Source organism: Stigmatopora argus, chromosome 7 (assembly GCF_051989625.1).
Source record: "Stigmatopora argus isolate UIUO_Sarg chromosome 7, RoL_Sarg_1.0, whole genome shotgun sequence".
In the NCBI taxonomy this organism is placed as follows: Eukaryota; Metazoa; Chordata; class Actinopteri; order Syngnathiformes; family Syngnathidae; genus Stigmatopora; species Stigmatopora argus.
Window position 1 is genome coordinate 9,781,163 of NC_135393.1, and position 8,905 is coordinate 9,790,067.

Sequence of the window (8,905 nt, forward strand, 5' to 3'; positions counted from 1 at the left end):
TTCCAGACCACTGTACACTTCATTAAAAGTGCAAACTGGGAGGTTTTTTTAGAAAGACCTTTAAATCCGTTGAAAATGACAGTTGTCCGTGTCTTATGCCTGCAGGCCCTGATGTCATTCGAATGTGCGGATTGTAAAGTGAGGGGGGGAAAAAAACAAGGGACACATTGGGAATGGGTCATGAGATGGTGACACGTGAATAAAGAATCAGTCCCGGATTTTTTTTTAAATCTCTCAGCGAAGGAAGCGGCCGATGCAGGTGTCCATGGATGATTCAGCGGGACGAATAAAAAATGATTCTGCTTTCTGACCTCTGTCACTCCTTTTTGCCTCCTCTCAGTTTCACCCAATGAATTAGTGCAGCTGCACCGCTCCTAAATGGGTGCCGCTCTTTTTTTCCTGCAAGTGTATGTGACCCAACATGAATTCTCTCTTTGTGCTCCCCCCCCTCTCAGCTCCCTCCTCCTAGTTTCTTGCCTCCTTTTTGGAGGGGGGGGGTGGGTTGTATTGGTGCTCTTCGAACTGGTGATGCGGTGGCCGTGGTAGCGATGGAGGAGGCAGCCGGAGAGGCGGGTGGAGGTTGGCGAAGGGATGGGGGGCGGCCGAGAACTTGTTGGATTACATTCCAGTGCAGCTGTGGAGGCTGGTGCAGGCCAGAGCGGGATCATCATTGCACTGCAAGGGCATCATGAATGGACTATTGTTTGGAAGGGACCGCATCTATTTGCTGTTAACTTCATTCTGACTGGGAAACAGAACAACAAGCGGATGAAGAGGGACATTTGAAATTGTTCTGGGGGGGGGGGGGGGGGGGGGTGCAAGAGATTAGGAGCTCAACACTGATGTATCATTGGTCATTTACATTTTCAAATCAGTAAATATTAGGTAGAAAAAAATCTATCATTGACTACAATTCATGCAATCAAGTATTTCCCAAACTTTAATCAGAAAAGGCAATATTTTATATAAGAAACGCCCAATTCTCAATTTTTTAGTTACATTAAAATCCTTTCATTTCACCATTTACGTCACAAAAATAGAAAAAAAGGCTCCATATGCGTAATTTTCATTCTCATTCAGTCAATGAGAAACTAAGCTTGCACAACCCTACCGATAACCCTTAATAAACTTCCATTTGAAATTACGACACGCAAATGTATTCAAGAAAAACCTCCGTTCCCCATTTATTTGTAAAATAAAAATAAAAAAACACCACCAAGTAGAGAAATGAGAGAATAGGGCATCCATTTTGCTGTGACTCACATATGAGAGTGATGGCAAAAAGCAGAATGTGATGATGAAGATGGGGATGATAACGACACACTCACACAATGGCGCCTTTGACAGCAACTTTATGACGTTTGTGTCCTACGGCCACGCATGCCAGCACGCTTAATAGTCATGCATGTACGTCCATTTGGATTTCAGCCCTTTCAGTAAGACTTTTTTTAATAGGAGTCACTTGATAATAGGGGTTTGTATGTACTACATGCATTGACTCTTATTTAGCACTTTAATAAGCCTTAGTGACAGCAAATGAGAATAGTGAGCTCACATTTTACTACTTTGTGAGCTCCAATTGTAGCACCGCAGAGCTCATTAGAACTCGAACCCAGAGTTTAATATATGAGAGGTATTTAGTTCTTAGTTTGCAAGTAAATGGGTTAGAAGCAAATGATCCAAGACCAAACCCTTAAGTCAAAGCCTCTTTGAAATGAGGTTAACCTCAGTCAGTTCCCATTTAAGCAATTAGCTGGCTTCTGCATATGAGAGGTTGCAGACAGACAACATACTTTGACAAAGTTGGTCATTTGTGCGAAAAGTTGCTACGGGTAAGGTAACAGTAGAAAGATATGAGCAGAAAGTCAACTAAAATGACTTTTTTATGTTCATGCTGTGCTGAAGCTTTCTGTGGTACTTTAGTCAACATCATCAAAACACAAGTTTCTATAATTATTAGTTGTTAAATATTTACTCTGTAACATCACACTGCCAGAAGAAGTATTTCAGTTAATTCACCATGTTTTTCTGCTGGTCTCAAGACTGCGGTTTACACAGTTTCATGTTGTTTCCTTCCTTTTGCACCAGTTCTTTTTCTCTTTTTTTTTTCCCATGCCTTCTTCTTGTAAAGTCCTTTATCTTCAAAATCGCGTGCTAGCAAAAAAAGATGATTATATTTACCACATTTTATGTGTGTCTTTAAATATATGACGTAGCAACTGGTTTATTGGAATACAAAATACTAATTTTAAAAAATGTGTGATAAATTAGCAATTCTTCTTCTTTTCAGTAACATTTGTTGTATAATGTAAAATGAGTCATTTATTAATACATTTATTCACAATGTCTTCCTGGTCCAATTCATGTTTAATGCATGTAGAACTACATTTTTGTTAGTGAGCCATCATCAACGTCACTGATGAATGCAAAATGTTAATTGCAAAAAAATGAATAAATAAAAATCATCCATTTCAATTCATTGTCTTTCTTCCCATCTTCTATTCAGCTATGCTATATGTAAGTAACAGTGAAGAATAAATAAAAACATACACAAAAAAGTTGAAGGGATGTTGTTAAAGGAAATCATTTAATTAATCTGTCTGAGCAAAAGAAGGAAGAAAAGGGAGAGAAAAGAGAGCCCGAGGCTGACATCCCCATGAAAGACTTTGCTGTCTGAATGGAAGGAAGACATGAAAGGCGGCGGGACAAAGAGACGGATGAGATATTTGTGACAGCGCTCCTCATATCTGTTATATTTTACTTCTTAGCTGTCGACTGATTCTCCAATAAAGTCATTTATTTCCATGCTGTATTCAAAAACTGCATCACTATATTGTGAAACGATGTCTTCCTAAAGTTCACAGACAGAAAGGTGAGATTCAATTATTCATTTTTTAGCGCTGATTACCTTTAGCTGAAAGCATTAACGAATACTGCTTCCACAAAAAAAATGTTTAAGGGAGGTATTTCCACAAAATACGTGTATTTTTGCATGTAGGGAATGGCATACAATTCAACCAAATCTTTGCCAACTATGAATTTAGTAGATTTTTTTTTTTTTTGTGCTTCATCAGAATAATTTCTATTTTCTGGAAGCTGGAGCTCCTTGATTTTGGAGCGGCATTGAAAATTTTGTAGAAACAAAGGGGCAGTATTTTGCCAAACTTAAGGTCAGGACCCAAAATTGGGCATGGGTCACTTTTTATCAATGTCGCCGATGGCAAAGTGCTGTAAGTTTTTTTTTGTAGCACATCAAAGATAGAGGTCGCGGGGGATGCTGGAGTCTATCCTAGCCCACCACCGGCAACAGATGGGGGCGCACCCTGAATTGGTTGCCAGGCAATTGCAGGCCACAATGAAATGGACAACCGACCGTTCACGCTTACAATCACACCGCCACTGAGTGGAAATCGAACCTACTGCTCCATCAGGTGGCCACGAACGCAACAGAAAAATGTATGTTGATAAGTCTGGATCATTATTTGCCAAACCTGCCAGTTCAAATGGTTTGAAGTTGAATGTGTATCACTGTCTACGGCACATGTGTCAAAGTGGCGGCCCGGGGGCCAAATCTGGCCCGCCGCATCATTTTGTGTGGCCCGAGAAAGTAAATCATGAATGCCGACTTTCTGTTTTAGGATCAAATTAAAATGAAGAGTATAGATGTACATTAAATTTCCAGATTTTCCCCCTTTTAAATCAATAATTGTAATTTTTTAATCATTTTTTCTGTGTTTTTAGTTGAAAAATCATTTTGTAAAATCTAAAAATATATAAAAAAGTTAAAATAAACATTGTTTTAGATTTATAAAAAATTGAATATTCAGGGCTTTTAATCCAGTTCTTTTAATCCATTTATAAAAATAAATCTAAATATTATATCTAAAATGGTCCGGCCCACATGAAATCGAGTTGAAGTTAACGCGGCCCGCGAACCAACTCGAGTCTGACACCCTTGGTCTACGGCAACAAATGTGTTCACTGACCATGTGTAGTATCTTCGGGCTAAAAGTGAAATGTTTGTCTTTGTCAAAGGCACATGTGACCACGAGTGTTGTTTTTTAAAGGGTTACATAGTACTACTACATTATTTTCAATTTCACTCTGTCCTTGGCACCATATTCTTCTAGGTTGACGGACTACACCCTGGACTGGTCGCCAGTCAGTCGTAGGCCATGCAATGAGACACACTCCGAATCACTCCGCCACAGAGTGCACACACAGACTATATTTTAATGCTGGTCATGATATAGTCTATTATTTAGGTAGGGTGTATACTATAGTGCACAAAAAAAAAAAAAACTCATCAGGTAAATTACTATTACTTTTGAACATCAACTAATTTTTCTTGTGATTTATTTTACTGTTCATCAAAAAAGAAACATTTTTCAACAGCAATGCTAGTGTGGACTTATAATAAATGTATTGAATATTGTGTATATTTTACTTCATATTTCTGCCAAAATGAGTGAAAAAGAGCTCCAACTGCCTTTGGAATTTAAGTTTCTTAGACACTGTTAAAACAAGATGATTTCTTAGTTGCCTTATATTTCAATCACTTTGTTCATCTTTGCTTGTTGTTTAATTCTAAATCTCTCTCTCCATCACACACACACACACACTCACACACACACACACACACAGACACACACAAACACACACACACACACACACACACACACACACACACACACACACACACACGCACAAAGCTCTTCTGTTCTCCTCGCGAGCTGCCTCGCAGCCCAGTGGCACACAACAGCTCATTATGGAATCAAAGACACCCCCCTCCCACCATCACCCCGTGCTTCCCAGTGCCTAAATAGTGTCCCCTGCCGAGTACCCGCGCTGTCACCAGCTCTGGCCGCACAGCCCCGGGCCGCCACCAGATACACACACACACACACACACACGCACAAAAGCCCACCAAAAGACGAAGACAGTACTAACTTATTAGGTAGATGGCTCGTCAGCCATTAGCGGCCCTCACAGAGGCTTCAGAGGTCAGCCAGCTGCTTTCCTTCACGGTGTTGGAGTAGTTCAGCGATACGCATCGGTAGACAGCAGAAGAATGGAGGGACGCCATAGACAGGGAAATCTTCTGGGAGGACAGAAGAAGGAACCTTAAAACACCATTGTGGATAACATGGGAAATACACTAGTGGCCACCCCATTGGAACATGTGACAGATTGCTAGAGGACATAATAAGATGAAACTGAGCAGCAGTAGGAGGTCCATTAGCGCATCATTCTTAATTATGCTCAGCTGGAAATCTGCCTTCAACAAGCTATGCTACTTAGGAGAACAAAAGAAGAAATGTGGACATGTGAGCTACGTATATTGTCCCTGGTCAGGACTTTTTGCTCCCTAGTCAGGAATCTCATATACTATATTAAACCTGTTCAATGTTTTTGAGTCTTTATATAAAGTGTTTCGAAACACAAGTGATTTTCAGCAATAATAACAGCAACCATAATGTAGTTACCAGGTAAATCAGGGGTGTCCAAACTGCAGTTTTTATTATCAATTATCTAGATATTGACTAACAAGGCTTGCATAATAAGAACCTAAAATTATATTGCACATGTCAGTTTTAATACTAGATGGAGCTGATCACTTAATCAGTGCCTTCCGATTAGCTCAAGACTCAAAACATAACTTTTTAGAATCAATGTAGGAAACATTTTAGAATTTAGTGTTTCGGTTTACATTAAAAAAAGATTAAAAAAGAATGAATCCTATGTGGAAAATGAGCTTAGTTTTTTCTATCCTTTTTTGCTGTCTCTGGACATTTACCATTTGCCATTAACATTTATAAACATTATATCCATTTCAACTAGTAAGGCTGTTATTAAGTGATCATGTTTCACTGCCATCGACAGCAATGAGCATCCAATATGCTTTAGCTGTCAATGGCAACCATTCATTCATTCATTTTCGGTACCGCCTATCCTCACAAGGGTTGTGAGGGGTGCTGGAGCCTATCTCAGCCAGGCAATGGAAGCCAATGAGTTAATATTTGAAAATACATCTTAAAACCCAATTCACCCAATTCTGATCCTCTGTATCCTTTTTTCAATTTTCTAAGCACGGCTCACAGAAAAAAAATAAACTAACCCTCTTTTTTTGTTGTTCTTGTTTTATAATTTTTGGAGTCATGTACCTACTATGACAAACATTTTAATGTGAACTGTGTTAGGAAGACTTTTGTCTGTTTTTAGGGAATTGCACTTTTTGTCCTTGGTTTGGGATATCCAGCTGGTATGGCTGAATGACATTAAACAGGTTTTAAATAGGTATTTCTTTGGTAGTGGACTTTCGATTTATTTCTTTTAACGTTTCTTTCTTTTGCTGTGCTATCGCTAGCTTTGTAGGCATTATTTCTTGGAATCTGTTTCGGATGTCTAACTTACCATAATAAAGGTGGAATACATTTATATTAAGAATAGCATTAGATTAGATTTTAAAAATGGGACAACTAAGGTAGTATTTTAATGCGCACACAAGCCTTACGTTGGATTAAGAGAAAGATGAAGACAGTTTTAATCTTTTTGATGCCACAAAACCAATTGTATATATGAAAGAATGTACTTAGTGTATTTGGAGCAGGAAATATGACGTTCATCCATCCAGCTATTTTTATGCTCATGTGGGTCATGGTCATCGGTCTATTTTTTTATTTTTTTATTCTTAGGATTTAGTCACATAGGCAGCTATTTTCGCAGAGAAAAAAAGAAGTACCTATGGTTAATATTGGCAGGAAATGTGACATTATTATTTAGAAATGAATATGTGAGCGCATATACATAATGTAACAATACATTTATAATATATATAGATTTTAAAAACTGGTAAAAAAAAATAGCTACAATATGGATTGAGTACAATTGCTTCCAAGGTATAACCCAAGAAATTATTATAAATTGGCTGAATATAGTATGTCGAGGATGGAAAGTATACTTCTCTGTTCACTGCTATAGTTCAGCCACACGAGGGCACTTCAACAACAGCCATTAAAAACACTGTGCTTGATGTCATTATCATTAAAACTTCTATTTTGTCCTTTATTTATTTCCCAAAGCGCCTTTTCTTTTATCTTGTTCATGCCATCTCGCTCATTGTATTTAATCACTCATTTTGTACCTCCTTTTAGGTATTTTGGGCCAACATTTGCATGATTGCACCTGCTCTTCAAATCAATCAAAATTTGGATCTTTGGAATGTAAGCTTTTTCCAAGTTATTTTGGTACTCTGACCTGCTTCGGAGGCCCCTGGAGCTAAAATGCCCCGATTTCTGTCAGGTACAAATTACCATAAATATCAGCAGCATTTTTCTGTGCCATATTGCCACATAGTTGCCAAGTACAATGATTTATTAATATGAAATTGCATGTTCACTCCTCAGTTGCTCCTATGCTGCGCTTTGAATAAATTCATAAACCAATTATTTCATCTCTGCTTGTTTTTGCTGCCTTCTTGGTACTAAAAAGTGAAAACAGAACAAAAAAGTAGTCATTTTCAAGGGTTGATTTTCCAAACAAAACTTGTTCTCGGACAATTACATGTTGACCTAGATTATTTAATAAAACCGGAGTGAAATTTAAGAAGTGAACAAAGATGGTGAATTCTTTGCAAACTGTACAAGCAGGACAATTTAAATAATTACACGGTAACAGTAAATACTGTTTTATTAAATATTTTATATAAAAAAACAACACACTTTGTTTTCATCTACTGATAAAAGTAAGAAGAATAAAGTGCATTTTCCTCTTCTGTACAGTACATGTTTTGCAGTTATTTCAATTCTGTCTCTTGGCTCACAATGTTTTTTTTTGGCAAATTTAAAACATGACATCTCCTTTTTCTGATGTTAAAAGGATGTTTCAATACAAGTAAATTAATGTTTAAACAGAAATCAAGTTGAGTCTTTGTCAGGGTTCCTTTAAAGAGAAGTTAAACCACAAAAAAACAAAAGGACAGCAATCTCACATGTTTTGTGGGCTCATATTTTAGCTTTGATAATTAACTGTGTTTTGCAGTACCATATGAAAAAAAAAATGAAATAAGAGGGTAAACCGTGGATCAAGTTTGCATATCCAGCAATGAATTTGCAGAGGAGAAAGTAAACTATAGGTGTGATAACAGCCTAAAATGTTACATTTGTAGTCTCTCTGTATTTTGATCAGTTCCACGTTCAACTAAAAGCACGCTATATTTACAAAAGTGAAGTGCAACCAAGAACAAAAGCTTGATACTTTATAAAGATCACACAGACATTACAGTGACTAAAACAAGGAGGTTTTTGGAATGAACTTGAATAATTAATGCCTCAATCATTCAATGCCTATGAAAATGTACAATTGACGAAACCAAAGCCTCCCAAGACACAACCTTGTGATGCAGGTGCAAAAACCTCTATCCTTGTTACCACATGTGGGTCATTCCATAATTGCAAGACATTTGCATTTCCATCTTTTACATTTTTAAATAAAAACCCAAAGAAAATACTGGGTTTTTTATGAGTAAATGAATTGCTCTGAGACTAAATATGACAAAATAACTTATTTATATTTTTTAAAATTCTAAATCATTCTGGAAGATGCCCTCACCACGACAAGTGACCAAAATTGAGAAAAAAACAATAATATAAATAATAATGGTAAGTTAATTTTTTTCCGGCAATTATTTGAGGTCTAACTGTGGTACAATTTTTTAAAATAAATTATATGATATGAAGGAAGTGACATCATCAGACCATTTACATAAAAGAATGGATAGTAGTGCAATTTTATGTCCACTCTTCTATCCTATTCATATTTTTTTACAATATTGTTAGTCTCCCTCTATCTCACGCAACACTTTTATTCATGTGATGAACATGAGAAATATTTTTTTAGCTTTTTT